Below are 16,710 nucleotides of genomic sequence, written 5' to 3'. Positions count from 1 at the left end.
ATTTGGATCACGCAGTAATGTGGTACCACGCCGAAGCAGTCATTTAAACCTGGTTGTGATTAATATTTTAGGGGATAACGCCTGTTAGGTTTGTGTTATGTCTGGTATTTGCAATAATCTGTCTCCTACTTTCGCATTTTTCGCATACTTGTTGGTCAGATCCTGTGTTTTTCCTGGTTTGGATCACGTATTAATGTGGTACCACACCGAAACCGTCATTTAAACCTGGTTGCGATTAATATTTTAGAGGACAATACCGGTTAGGTCTGGGTTACGTCTGGTATTAGCAATCATCTAGCTGATACTTTCGCATTTTTCGCATAATTGAATGGCCATATCCCGGGCTTTTTTTGGATTGGATCACGTAGTAATGTGGTACCCCACCGAAACAGTCATTTCAACCTGGTTGCGATGAATATTTTAGAGGATAACACCGGTTAGGTCTGGGTTACGTCTGGTAATTTGCAATCATCTTCCACATACTTTCGCATTTTTGACATAATTGTTGGCCAGATCCTTGGTCTTTTTCTGGATAAGATCACGTATCAATGTGGTACCACAATGAAACAGTCTATTAAACCTGGTTGCGATTAATATTTTATAGGATAACGCCGGTTATGCCTGGGTTAGGTATGGTATTTGCCATCATCTAGCTCATACTTTCGCATTTTTCGCATACTTGAATGGCCATATCCTGGGCCTTTTCTGATTTGGATCGCGTAGTAATGTGGTACCACACCGAAACAGTCAATTAAACCTGGATTTGATCAAGACTATAGAGGATAACACCGGTTATATCTGGGTAACGTCTGGTATATGCAGTCATCTACCTCATACTTTCGCATTTTTCGCATACTTGTTGGCCAGATCCTAGTTTTTTTTCTGGTTAGGATCGCGTATTAATGTGGTGCCACACTGAAATTGTCAATTCAACCGAGATTCGATCAGTATTTTAGAGGATAACACCGGTGAGGTCTGGGTTAGGTTTGGTATTTGCCATCATCTAGCTCATACTTTCGAATTTTTCGCATACTTGTTGGCCAGATCCTTGGTCTTTTTGTGGACAAGATCACGTATCAATGTGGTACCACACTGAAACAGTCAATTCAACCTGGTTGCGATTAATATTTTATAGGATAACGCCGGTTACATCTGGGTCAGGTCTGGTATTTGAAAACATCTGGCTCATACTTTCGCATTTTTCGCATACTTGTTGGCCAGATCCTGGGTTTTTTTCTGGTTTGGATCACGTAGTAAAGGGGTAGCACTCTGGAACGGTCAATTAAACCTTGTTCCGATTAATATTTTAGAGGATAACGCTGGTTATGTCTGGGTTAGTTCTGGTATTTGCAATCATCAGGCTCATACTTTCACATTTTTCGCATACTTGAATGGCCAGATCCAGGGCTTTTTCTGGTATGGGTCACGTAGTGATGTGGTACCATACTGAAACAGTCATTTAAACCTGGTTTTAATTAGTATTTTAGAGGATAACAACGGTAAGGTTTGTGTTTTGTCTTGTATTTGCAACCATCTGCCTCATACTTTCGCATCTTTCGCATACTAGTTGGCCAGATCCTGGGTTTTTTTCTGGTTTGGATCACGTTTTTGGTGTGGTACCACAAAGAAGTAGTCAATAAAACCTTGTCCCGATTAATATTTTGGAGGATAACACCGGTTAGGTCTGGGTTACGACTGGTATTTGCAATCATTAGGCTCATACTTTCGCATTTTTCGCATACTTGAATGGCCTGATCCTGGGTTTTTTCTGGTTAGGATCTCGTATTAATGTGGTGCCACAATAAAATAGTCAACTCAACCTGGATTCGATCAATATTTTATAGGATAACGCCGGATATATCTGGGTTAGGTCTGGTATTTGCAAACATCTGGCTCAGACTTTCGCATTTTTCGCATACTTGTTGGCCAGATCCTGGGTTTCTTCAGATTTGGATCACGCAGAAATGTGGTACCACGCCGAAGCAGTCATTTAAACCTGGTTGTGATTAATATTTCAGGGGATAACGCCGGTTAGGTTTGTGTTAGGTGTGGTATTTGCATTAATCTGGCTCATACTGTCGAATTTTTCGCATACTTGTTGGTCAGATCCTGGGTTTTTCTCTCGTTAGGATCACGCAGTAATGTGGTACCACGCCGAAGCAGTCATTTAAACCTGGTTGTGATTAATATTTTAGGGGATAACGCCTGTTAGGTTTGTGTTAGGTCTGGTATTTGCAATAATCTGTCTCCTACTTTCGCATTTTTCGCATACTTGTTGGTCAGATCCTGTGTTTTTCCTGGTTTGGATCACGTATTAATGTGGTACCACACCGAAACCGTCATTTAAACCTGGTTGCGATTAATATTTTAGAGGACAATACCGGTTAGGTCTGGGTTACGTCTGGTATTAGCAATCATCTAGCTCATACTTTCGCATTCTTCGCACACTTGTTGGCAAGATCCTGAGTCTTTTTCTAGTCAGGATCACGTAGTAATGTGGTCCCACACCGAAACAGTCAATGATACCTGGTTGGCATTAATATTTTAGAGGATAATGCCGGTTATGCCTGGGTTAGGTATGGTATTTGCCATCATCTAGCTCATACTTTCGCATTTTTCGCATACTTGAATGGCCATATCCTGGGCCTTTTCTGATTTGGATCGCGTAGTAATGTGGTACCATACCGAAACAGTCAATTAAACCTGGATTTGATCAAGACTATAGAGGATAACACCGGTTATATCTGGGTAACGTCTGGTATATGCAGTCATCTACCTCATACTTTCGCATTTTTCGCATACTTGTTGGCCAGATCCTAGTTTTTTTTCTGGTTAGGATCGCGTATTAATGTGGTGCCACACTGAAATTGTCAATTCAACCGAGATTCGATCAGTATTTTAGAGGATAACACCGGTGAGGTCTGGGTTAGGTTTGGTATTTGCCATCATCTAGCTCATACTTTCGAATTTTTCGCATACTTGTTGGCCAGATCCTTGGTCTTTTTGTGGACAAGATCACGTATCAATGTGGTACCACACTGAAACAGTCAATTCAACCTGGTTGCGATTAATATTTTATAGGATAACGCCGGTTACATCTGGGTCAGGTCTGGTATTTGAAAACATCTGGCTCATACTTTCGCATTTTTCGCATACTTGTTGGCCAGATCCTGGGTTTTTTTCTGGTTTGGATCACGTAGTAAAGGGGTAGCACTCTGGAACGGTCAATTAAACCTTGTTCCGATTAATATTTTAGAGGATAACGCTGGTTATGTCTGGGTTAGTTCTGGTATTTGCAATCATCAGGCTCATACTTTCACATTTTTCGCATACTTGAATGGCCAGATCCAGGGCTTTTTCTGGTATGGGTCACGTAGTGATGCGGTACCATACTGAAACAGTCATTTAAACCTGGTTTTAATTAGTATTTTAGAGGATAACAACGGTAAGGTTTGTGTTTTGTCTTGTATTTGCAAGCATCTGCCTCATACTTTCGCATCTTTCGCATACTAGTTGGCCAGATCCTGGGTTTTTTTCTGGTTTGGATCACGTTTTTGGTGTGGTACCACAAAGAAGTAGTCAATAAAACCTTGTCCCGATTAATATTTTGGAGGATAACACCGGTTAGGTCTGGGTTACGACTGGTATTTGCAATCATTAGGCTCATACTTTCGCATTTTTCGCATACTTGAATGGCCTGATCCTGGGTTTTTTCTGGTTAGGATCTCGTATTAATGTGGTGCCACAATAAAATAGTCAACTCAACCTGGATTCGATCAATATTTTATAGGATAACGCCGGATATATCTGGGTTAGGTCTGGTATTTGCAAACATCTGGCTCAGACTTTCGCATTTTTCGCATACTTGTTGGCCAGATCCTGGGTTTCTTCAGATTTGGATCACGCAGAAATGTGGTACCACGCCGAAGCAGTCATTTAAACCTGGTTGTGATTAATATTTCAGGGGATAACGCCGGTTAGGTTTGTGTTAGGTGTGGTATTTGCATTAATCTGGCTCATACTGTCGAATTTTTCGCATACTTGTTGGTCAGATCCTGGGTTTTTCTCTCGTTAGGATCACGCAGTAATGTGGTACCACACTGAAACAGTCAATTAAACCTGTTTGCGATTAATATTTTAGAGGATAACGCCGGTTATGTCTGGGTTAGGTCTGGTATTCGCCACCATCTAGCTCATACTTTCCCATTTTTCGCATACTTGAATGGCCAGATCCTGGGTTTATCTCTCGTTAGGATCACGTTGTAATGTGGTACCACACTGAAACAGTCAACTAAACCTGATTGCGATTAATATTTTAGAGGATAACGCTGGTTATGTCTGGGTTAGGTCTGGTATTAGCAATCATCTTCCTCATACTTTCGCATTTTTGGTATACTTGGCCAGATCCTTGGATTTTTCTGATTTGAATCACGTAGAAATGTGGTACCACACTGAAATAGTCAACTAATGTTGGTTTCGACCAATATTTTAGAGGATAACGCCAGTTATGTCTGGGGTAGTTGTGGTATTTGCAATCATCAGGCTCGTACTTTCGCATTTTTCGCATACTTGTTGGCCATATCCTGGGATTTTTCTGGTTAGGATCACGTATTAATGTGGTGCCACACTGAAATAGTCAATTCAACCTGGATTCGATCTATATTTTAGAAGATAACACCGGTTATGTCTGGGTTAGGTTCGGTATTTGCCATCATCTAGCTCATACTTTCGCATCCTTCGCATACTTGTTGGCCAGATCCTGGGTTTTTTTCTGGTTGGGATCATCTATTAAACTGGTACCACACTGAAATAGTCAGTTCAACCTGGGTTCGATTAATATTATAGAGGATAACGCCGGTTAGGTTTGTGTTAGGTCTGGTATTTGCAACAATCTGCCTCATACTTTCGCATTTTTCGCATACTTGAATGGCCAGATCCTGGGTTTCCTCTGGTTAGGATCACGTAGTAATGTGGTACCACACTGAAACAGTCAATTAAACCTGATTGCGATTAATACTTTAGAGGATAACGCTGGTTATGTCTGGGTTAGGTCTGGTATTAGCAATCATCTTCCTCATACTTTCGCATTTTTGGTATACTTGGCCAGATCCTTGGCTTTTTCTGATTTGAATCACGTAGAAATGTGGTACCACACCGAAACAGTCAATGAAACCTGGTTCCGATTAATATTTTAGAGGATAACGCCGGTTATCTCTGGGTTAGGTCTGGTATTTGTAATCATCTGGCTCATACTTTCGCATTTTTCGCATACTTGTTGGCCAGATGCTTGGTCTTTTTCTGGATAAGATCACGTATCAATGTGGTACCACACTGAAACAGTCAATTAAACCTGGTTGCGATTAATATTTTATAGGATAACGCCGGATATATCTGGGTTAGGTCTGGTATTTGCAAACATCTGGCTCATACTTTCGCATTTTTCGCATACTTGTTGGCCAGATCCTGGGCTTCTTCTGATTTGGATCACGCAGTAATGTGGTACCACGCCGAAACAGTCATTTAAACCTGGTTGTGATTAATATTTCAGGGGATAACGCCGGTTAGGTTTGTGTTAGGTCTGGTATTTGCACTAATCTGGCTCATACTTTCGCATTTTTCGCATACTTGTTGGTCAGATCCTGTGTTTTTCCTGGTTTGGATCATGCAGTAGAGTGGTACCACACCGAATCAGTCAATTAAACCTGGTTGGGATTAATATTTTTGAGGATAACGCCGGTTACGTCTGGGTTACGTCTCGTATTTGCCATCATCTAGCTGATACTTCCGCATTTTTCGCATACTTGAATGTCCATAACCCGGGCTTTTTTTGGATTGGATCCCGTACTAAAGTGGTACCACACTGAAACAGTCAATTAAACCTTGTTCCGATTAATATTTTAGAGAATAACGCTGGTTATGTCTGGGTTAGTTCTGGTATCTGCAATCATCTGCCTCATACTTTCGCATCCTTCGCATACTTGTTGGCCAGATCCTGGTTTTTTTTCTGGTTAGGATCACGTATTAAACTAGTACCACACTGAAATAGTCAATTCAACCTGGGTTCGATCAATATTTTGGAGGATAACCCCGGTTATGTCTGGGTTAGGTCTGGTATTTGCAATCATCTGCCTCATACTTTCGCATTTTTCTCATTCTTGTTGGCCAGAACCTGGGCTTTTTCTGATTTGAATCACGTAGTAATGTGGTACCACACTGAAACAGTCAATAAAACCTGGTTGCGATTAATATTTTACAGGATAACGCCGGTTCTATCTGGGTTAGGTCTGGTATTTGCAAACATCTGGCTCATACTTTCGACATTTTTCGCATACTTGTTGGCCAGATCCTATGTCTTTCCTGGTTTGAATCGCGTAGTAAAGTGGTACCACACCGAAACAGTCAATTAAACCTGGTTGTGATTAATATTTTAGGGGATAACGCCGGTTTGGTTTGTGTTAGGTCTGGCATTTGCAATAATCTGGCTCATACTTTCGCATTTTTCGCATACTTGTTGGTCAGATCCTATGTCTTTCCTGGTTTGAATCACGTAGTAAAGTGGTACCACACCGAAACAGTCAATTAAACCTGGCTGGGATTAATATTTTTGAGGATAACGCCGGTTATGACTGGGATAGGTCTGGTATTTGCAATGATCTGCCTCATACTTTCGCATTTTTCTCATACATGTTGGCAGATCCTGGGCTTTTTCTGATTTGAATCACGTAGTAATGTGGTACCACACTGTATCAGTCAATTAAACCTGGTTCCGAGTAATATTTTGGAGGATAAGCGCCGGTTATGTCTTTGTTAGATCTGGTATTTGCCATCATCTAGCACATACTTACGCATTTTTCGCATACTTGAATGGCCATATCCCGGGCTTTTTTTGGATTGGACCACGTAGTAATGTGGTACCCCACCGAAACAGTCATTTCAACCTGGTTGCGATCAATATTTTAGATGATCACACCGGTTAGGTCTGGGTTACGTCTGGTATTTGCAATCATCAGGCTCATACTTTTTTTTTTTTTTTTTTTTTTTTTTTTTTTTTGTTTTGTCGTGGGAAAAATCTTCGAAAGACTCCCTCCCACCTCCTTGGGGAGAGGTGGGAGGGGTGTGTGGGATTCCCCGCGCCCGTACAACGACAGGCGCGGGACCTACCCACTAAAAACCCCACGGTGACCCTTCGGCACGCTTTGGGAGGATACCGGGAATCGCTCGAAGCATTCTTCCGGTATCCTCCCCGTGCCCGCGCTTTCGCGCCCATCCCCCGGGGGGACAATCGGTCCCCCCAGTAGACACACTGCCTCATAGCGGCGGGACGGGGCCACTCCATCCCGCCGCTATCATCAGGCTCATACTTTCGCATTTTTCGCATACTTGAATGACCAGATCCTTGGTTTTTTTTCTGGTTAGGATCACGTATTTGTGGGGTGCCACACTGAAATAGTCAATTAAACCTGGATTCGATCAATATTTTGGAGGATGAAACCGGTTAGATCTGGGTTGCGTCTGGTATTTGCCATCATCTAGCTCATACTTTCGCATTTTGCGCATACTTGAATGGCCAGATCCTGGACTTTTTCAGGTTTGTATAACGTACTAATGTGGTAGCACACAGAATCAGACAATTAAACGTGGTTGCGAGTAATATTTTGGAGGATAACGCCGGTTATGTCTCTGTTAGGTCTGGTATTTGCCATCATCTGGCCCATACTTTCGCATTTCTCTCATTCTTGTTGGCCAGATCCTGGGCTTTTTCTGATTTGAATCAGGTAGTAATGTGGTACCACACTGAAACCGTCAATCAAACCAGGATTCGATCAATGCTTTAGAGGATAACACCGTACAGGTTTGTGTTCGGTCAGGTATATGCAATCATCTGGCTCATAATTTCGCATTTTTTGCATAATTGTTGGCCAGATCCTGGGTTCCTTCTGATTTGGATCACGTAGTAATGTGGTACCACGCCGAAACCGTCATTTAAACCTGGTTGCGATTAGTATTTTAGAGGATAACGCCGGTTAGGTTTGTGTTAGGTCTGGTATTTGCAATAATCTGGCTCATACTTTCGCATTTTTCGCATACTTTTTGGCCAGATCATGGTTTTTTTTCTGGTTAGGATCACGTATGAAAGTGGTACCACACTGAAATAGTCAATTGAACCTGGATTCGATGAGTATCTTACAGGACATCACCGGGTAGGTCTGGGTTACGTCTGGCATTTGCAGTCATCTGCCTCATAGGTTCGCATAATTCGCGTACTTTTGGCCAGATCCTGGGTACTTTTCTCGTTAGGGTCACGTATTAATGTGGTGCCACACTGAAATGGTTAACTCAACCTGGATTCGACGAATATTTTAGAGGATAACGCCGGTTAGGTTTGTGTTAGGTCTGGTATTTGTAACAATCTGTCCCATACTTTCGGATTTTTCGCATACTTGTTGGTCAGATCCTGTGTTCTTCCTGGTTTGGATCACGTAGTAAGTGGTACCACGACGAAACAGTCATTTCAACCTGGTTGTGATTAATATTTTAGGGGATAACGCCGGTTAGGTTTGTGTTAGGTCTGGTATTTGCAATAATCTGGCTCAAGCTTTCGCATTTTCGCATACTTGTTGTTCAGGTCCTGTGTTTTTCCTTGCTTGGATCACGTAGTAATGTGGTACCACACCGAAACAGTCATTTAAACCTGGTTGGGATTAATATTTTTGAGGATGACGCCGTTATGTCACTGTTAGGTCTGATATTTGCAATCATATGCCTCATACTTTCGCATTTTTCTCATACTTGTTGGCCAGATCCTGGGCTTTTTCTGATTTGAATCACGTAGTAATGTGGTACCACACTCAAACCGTTAATTAAACCAGGATACGATCAATGATTTAGAGGATAACACCGGTTAGGTCTGGGTTGCGTCTGGTATTTGCCATCATCTAGCTCATACTTTCGCATTTTTCGCATACTTGAATCGCCAGATCCTGGGGTTTTTCAGGTTTGTATCACGTACTAATGTGGTACCACATTGAATCAGTCAATTAAACCTGGTTCCGAGTAATATTTTGGAGGAAAACGCCGGTTATGTCTGTCTTAGGTCTGGTATTTGCCATCATCTAGCACATACTTACGCATTTTTCGCATACTTGTTGGCCAGATCCTGGGTTTTTTTCTGGTTAGGATGACGTATTAATGGGGTGCCACACTGAAATAATCAATTCAACCTGGATTCGATCAATATTTTAGAGGATAACACCGGTTATGTCTGGGTTACGTCTGGTATTTGCAGTCATCTGGCTCATACTTTTGAATTTTTCGCATACTTGTTGGCCAGATCCTTGGTCTTTTTCTGGATAAGATCACGTACCAATGTGGTACCGCACTGAAACAGTCAATTAAACCAGGTTGCGATTAATATTTTATAGGATAACGCCGGTTATGTCTGGGTTAGGTCTTCTATTTGCCATAATCTAGCTGATACTTTCGCATTTTTCGCATACTTGAATGGCCAGAACCTGGGTTTTTCTCTGGTTACGACCACGTAGTAATGTGGTACGACACCGAAAGAGTCAACTGAACCTGATTCCGATCAATATTTTAGTGGATAACACCGGTTAGGTCTGGATTGCGTCTGGCTTTTGCAATCATCTCCCTGATACTTTCGCATTTTTCGCATACTTGTTGGCCAGATCCTAGGTCTTGTCTGGTTCGGATCACGTAGTAATGTGGTACCACAACGAAGCAGTCAATTAAACCTGGTTTCGATCAATATTTTAGAGGATAACACCGGTTAGGTCTGGGTTACGTCTGGTATTTGTAATCATCTGGCTCATATTTTCGCATTCTTCGGATACTTGTTGGCCAGATCCTGGGTTTTCTTCTGGTTTGGATTACGTAGTGCGGTACCACACCGAAACAGTCAATTAAACCTAGTTCCGATTAATATTTTATTGGATATCTCCGGTTAGGTCTGGGTTACGTCTGGTATTTGCAATCATCTCCCTCATACTTTCGCATTTTCGCATACATGTCGGCGAGAGCCTGGGTTCTTTTTTGTTAGGATCACGTATTAATGTGGTGGCACACTGAAATAGTCAAATCAACCTGGATTCGGTTAATATTTTATTGGTAAACTGCAGTTATGTTTGGGTTAGTTTTGGTATTTGCAATCATCTGGCTCATACTTTCGCATCATTCGCATACTCGTTGGCCAGATCCTGGGTTTTTTTCTGGTAAGGATCACGTCTTAATGTGGTACCACACTGATACAGTCAATTAAACCTTGTTCCGATTAATATTTTAGAGGATAACGCCGGTTATGTCTGGGATACGTCTGGTATTTCCAATCATCTCCCTCATACTTTCGCATTTTTCGCATACTTGGTGCCATATCCTGGGTTTTTTCTCGTTTGAATCACGTAGTAGTGTGGTACCACACTGAAAGAGTCAATAAAACCTGGTTCCGATTAATGTTTCATTCGAAATCGCCGGTTATGTCTGGGTTAATTCTGGTATTTGCAATCATCTGGCTCATACTTTCGCATTTTTCGCATACTTGTTGGCCAGATCCTAGGTCTTGTCTGGTTTGGATCACGTCTTAATGTGGTACCACACTGATACAGTCAATTAAACCTTGTTCCGATTAATATTTTAGAGGATAACGCCGGTTATGTCTGGGATACGTCTGATATTTCCAATCATCTCCCTCATACTTTCGCATTTTTCGCATACTTGGTGCCATATCCTGGGTTTTTTCTCGTTTGAATCACGTAGTAGTGTGGTACCACACTGAAAGAGTCAATAAAACCTGGTTCCGATTAATGTTTCATTCGAAATCGCCGGTTATGTCTGGGTTAATTCTGGTATTTGCAATCATCTGGCTCATACTTTCGCATTTTTCGCATACTTGTTGGCCAGATCCTAGGTCTTGTCTGGTTTGGATCACGTAGAAAAGAGGTACCGCACTTAAACAGTCAATTCAACCTATATTCGATGAATATTTTACAGGATATCACCGGGTAGGTCTGGGTTACGTCTGGTATTTGCAATCATCTGCCTCATAGTTTCGCATAATTCGCGTACTTTTGGCCAGATCCTCGGTACTTTTCTCGTTAGGATCACGTATTAATGTGGTGCCACACTGAAATTGTCAACTCAAAATGGATTCGATGAATATTTTAGACGATAACACCGGTTAGGTCTGGGTACGTCTGGTATTTGCAATCATCTATCTCATACTTTCGCATTTTTCGCATACTTGTTGGCCAGATCCTCGGTTCATTTTTCGATAGGATCACGTATTAATGTGGTGGCACACTGAAATAGTCAATTCAACCTGGATTCAATTAATATTTTATTGGAAAACTGCGGTTATGTTTGGGTTAGTTTTTGGTATTTGCAATCATCTGCCTCATAGTTTCGCATTTTTCGCATACTTGTTGGCCAGATCCTAGGTCTTGTCTGGTTTGGATCACGTAGAAAAGAGGTACCGCACTTAAACAGTCAATTCAACCTGGATTCGATGAATATTTTAGAGGGTATCTCCGGGTAGGGCTGGGTTACTTCTGGTATATGCCATCATCTGTCTCATGCTTTCGCAGTTTTCGCATACTTGTTGACCAGATCCTGGCCTTTTTCTGGTTTGGATCATCCAGTAATGTGGTACCACACCGAAAGTGTCAATTGAATCTGATTCCGATTAATATTTAAGAGGAAAACGCCGGGGCGGTCTGGGTTACGTCTGGCATTTGCTATCATCTGCGTCATACTTTCGCATCTTTCGCATACTCGTTGGCCAGATCCTGGGTTCTTTTCTCGTCAGGATCACGGATTAATGTGGTGCCTCACTGAAATAGTCAACTCAACCTGGATTCGATGAATATTTTAGAGGATAACACCGGTTAGGTCTGGTATATGCCATCATCTCTCTCATACTTTCGCATTTTTCGCATACTTGTTGTGCAGATCCTGGGTTTTGTCTGGTTTGGATCACGTAGTAATGTGGTACCACACCGAAGCAGTCATCTCAACCTGGATCCGATGAATATTTTAGAGGATAACACAGGTTAGGTCGGGGTTACGTCTGGTATATGCCATCATCTATCTCATACTTTCGCATTTTCCGCATACTTGAATGGCCAGATCCTGGGTTCTTTTCTCGTTAGGATCACGTATTAATGCGGTGCCACTCTGAAATTGTCAACTCAACCTGGATTCGATGAATATTCTAGAGGATAACACCGGTTAGGTCTGGATTAGGTCTGGTATATGCCATCATCTAACTCATACTTTCGCATTTTTCGCATACTTGTTGTGCAGATCCTGGGTTTTGTCTGGATTGGATCACGTAGTAATGTGGTACCACACCGAAGCAGTCAACTCAACCTGGATTCGATGAATATTTTAAAGGATAACACGGGTTAGGTCTGGGTTACGTCTGGTGTTTGCAATCATCTGCCGCATACTTTCGCATATTTCGCATACTTCTTGGCCAGATCCTGGGTTCTTTTCTCGTTAGGATCACGTATTAATGCGGTGCCACTCTGAAATTGTCAACTCAACCTTGATTCGATGAATATTCTAGAGGATAACACCGGTTAGGTCTGGGTTAGGTCTGGTATATGCCATCATCTAACTCATACTTTCGCATTTTTCGCATACTTGAATGGCCAGATCGTGGGCTTTTTCTGGTTTCGATCACGTAGAATTGTGGTGCCACACTGAAACGGTCAATTCAACATGGATTCGATGAATATTTTAGAGGATAACACCGGTTAGGTCTGGGTTAGGTCTGGTATATGCCATCATCTATCTCATACTTTCACATTTTTCGCATAGTTGAATGGCCAGATCCTGGGCTGTTTCTGGTTTCGATCACGTAGTAAAGTGGTACCACACTGAAACAGCCAATTAAACCAGTTTTCGATCAATATTTTAGAGGATAACGTCGGTTATGTCTGGGTTAGGTCTGGTATATGCCATCATCTGGCTCATAGTTTCGCATAATTCGCGTAATTTTGGCCAGATCCTGGGTACTTTTCTCGTTAGGATCACGTATTAATGCGGTGCCACTCTGAAATTGTCAACTCAACCTGGATTCGTTGAATATTTTAGAGGATAACACCGGTTAGGTCTGGGTTAGGTCTGGTATTTGCAATGATCTGGCTCTTACTTTCGCATTTTTCGCATACTTGTTGGCCAGATCCTGGGTCATTTCTGGTTTGGATCATGTTGTAAAGTGGTACCACACCGAAGCAGTCAATTAAACCTGGTTGCGATTAGTATTTTAGAGGATAACGCCGGTTATGTCCGGGTTAGTTCTGGTATTTTCCATCATCTAGCTCATACCTTCGCATATTTCGCATACTTGAATGGCCAGATCCTGGGCTTTTTCTGGTGTCGATCACGTTGAAATGTGGTGCCACACTGAAACAGTCAATTGAACCTGGATTCGATGAATATTTTACAGGATACCACCGGGTAAGTCTGGGTTACGTCTGGTATTTGCAATGATCTGGCTCTTACTTTCGCATTTTTCGCATACTTGTTGGCCAGATCCTGTGTCATTTCTGGTTTGGATCACGTTGTAAAGTGGTACCACACCGAAGCAGTCAATTAAACCTGGTTGCGATTAGTATTTTAGAGGATAACGCCGGTTATGTCCGGGTTAGTTCTGGTATTTGCCATCATCTAGCTCATACCTTCGCATATTTCGCATACTTGAATGGCCATATCCTGGGCTTTCTCTGGTTTGGATCACGTAGTAATGTGGTACCACACCGAAGCTGTCAATAAAACCTGGTTGCGATTAATATTTTTTATGATAACGCCGGTTATGTCTGTGTTAGGTCTGGTATTTGCCATCATCTGCCTCGTAGTTTCGCATATTTCGCATACTTGTTGGCCAGATCCTGGGCTTTTTCTGGTTTCGATCATGTAGAAATGTGGTGCCCACACTGAAACAGTCAATTCAACCTGGAATCGATGAATATTTTACAGGATATCACCGGGTAGGTCTGCGTTACGTCTGGCATTTGCAATCATCTGCCTCATAGTTTCGCAAAATTCGCGTACTTTTGGCCAGATCCTGGGTACTTTTCTCGTTAGGATCACATATTAATGTGGAGCCACACACAAATAGTCATTTCAACCTGGATTCGATGAATATTTTACAGGATATCACCGTGTAGGTCTGGGTTACGTCTGGCATTTGCAATCATCTACCTCATAGTTTCGCAAAATTCGCGTACTTTTGGCCAGATCCTGGGTACTTTTCTCGTTAGGGTCACGTATTAATGTGGTGCCACACTGAAATAGTCAACTCAACCTGGATACCATGAATATTTTAGAGGATAACACCGGTTATGTCTGGGTTAGTTCTGGTATTTGCAATCATCTGTCCCATACTTTCGCATATTTCGCATACTTGATGACCAGATCCTGGCCTATTTCTGGTTTGGATCACCCAGTAAAGTGGTACCATAACGAAACAGTGAACTAAACCTGGTATTGATCAATATTTTAGAGGATAACGCCGGTTATGTCTGGGTTAGTTCTGGTATTTGCAATCATCTGGCTCATACTTTCGCATTTTCCGCATACTTGATGGCCAGATCCTTGGTTTTGTGTGGTTTTGGATCACGTAGTAATGTGGTACCACACCGAGAGAGTCAATTGAACCTGATTCCGATCAATATTTTAGAGGATAACACCAGTTAGGTCTGGGTTGCGTCTGGTATTTGCAATCATCTCCCTCATACTTTCGCATTTTTCGCATACTTCTTGGCCAGATCCTGGGTTCTTTTCACGTTACGATCACGTATTAATGTGGTGGCACACTGAAGTAGTCTTTTCAACCTGGTTTCGATGAATATTTTAGAGGATAACACCGGTTAGGTCCGGGTTAGGTCTGGTATTTGCCATCATCTAGCTCATACTTTCGCATTTTTCGCATACTTGAATGGCCAGATCCTGGGCTTTTTCTGGTTTGGAACACGTAGTAAAGTGATACCACACTGAAACAGTCAACTAAACCTGGTTGCAATTAATATTTTAGAGGATATGGCCGGTTATGTCTGGGTTAGTTCTGGTATTTGCAATCATCTGGCTCATACTCTCGCATTTTTCGCATACTTGTTGGCCAGATCCGGGGATTTTTCTGGTTTGCATCACGTAGAAAAGTGGTACCACACTGGAACAGTCAATTAAGCCTGTTTTTGATCAATATTTTGGAGGATAACACCGGTTAGGTCAGGGTTACGTCTGATATATGCAATCATCTCCCTCATACATTCGCATTTTTCGCATACTTCTTGGCCAGATCCTGGGTTCTTTTCACGTTAGGATCACGTATTAATGTAGTGGCACACTGAGGTAGTCAATTCAACCTGGATTCGATGAATATTTTAGAGGATAACACCGGTTAGGTCCGGGTTAGGTCTGGTATTTGTCATCATCTAGCTCATACTTTCGCATATTTCGCATACTTGTTGACCAGATCCTGGCCTATTTCTGGTTTGGATCACCTAGTAATGTGGTACCACAACGAAGCAGTCAACTAAATCTGGTTGCAATTAATATTTTAGAGGATAAGGCCGGTTATGTCTGGGTTAGGTCTGGTATTTGCCTTCATGTAGCTCATAGTTTCACATATTTCGCATACTTGAATGGCCAGATCCTAGGCTTTTTCTGGTTTGGATCACGTAGTAAAGTGATACCACACTGAAACAGTCAATTAAATCTGGATCGATCAATATTTTAGATGATAACGCCGGTTATGTCTGGGTTAGGTCTGGTGTTTGCCATCATGTAGCTCATACTTTCGCATTTTTCGCAAACTTGAATGGCTATATCCTGGGCAGTCTCTGGTTTGAATCACGTTGTAAAGTGGTACCACGCGGAAACAGTCAATTAAACCTGGTTACGATCAATATTTTAGAGGATAACGCCAGTTATGTCGGAGTAAGGTCTGGTATTTGCAATCATCTGTCTCATACTTTCGCATATTTCGCATACTTGTTGACTAGATCCTGGCCTATTTCTGGTTTGGATCACCTAGTAATGTGGTACCACAACGAAGCACTCAACTAAACCTGGTTGCAATTAATATGTTAGAGGATAAGGCCGGTTATGTCTGGGTTAGGTCTGGTATTTGCAATAATCTGGCTCATACTCTCGCATTTTTCGCATACTTGTTGGCCATATCCTGGGCATTCTCTGGTTTGAATCACGTAGTAAAGTGATACCACACTGAAGCAGTCAATTAAGCCTGTTTTTGATCAATATTTTAGAGGATAACACCGGTTAGGTCTGTGTTACGTCTGGTATTTGCAATCAGCTCCCTCATAGTTTCGCATATTTCACGTACTTCTTGGCCAGATCCTGGGTTCTTTTCTCGTTAGTATCACGTATTAATGTGGTGGCACACTGAAGTAGTCAATTCAACCTGGATTCGATGAATATTTTAGAGGAAAACACCGGTTAGGTCCGGGTTCGGTCTGGTATTTGCCATCATCTAGCTCATACTTTCGCATTTTTCGCATACTTATTGGCCAGATCCTGGGTTTTTTCTCGTTTGGATCACGTAGTAATGTGGTACCACACCGAGAGAGTCAATTAAACCTGATTCCGATTAATATTTTGGAGGATATGGCCGGTTATGTCTGGGTTAGGTCTGGTATTCGCCTTCATCTAGCTCATACTTTCGCATATTTC

Source organism: Colletes latitarsis, chromosome 4, assembly GCF_051014445.1.
Source record: "Colletes latitarsis isolate SP2378_abdomen chromosome 4, iyColLati1, whole genome shotgun sequence".
Classification (NCBI taxonomy): Eukaryota; Metazoa; Arthropoda; class Insecta; order Hymenoptera; family Colletidae; genus Colletes; species Colletes latitarsis.
Note: the sequence above shows the minus strand (reverse complement) of the source record.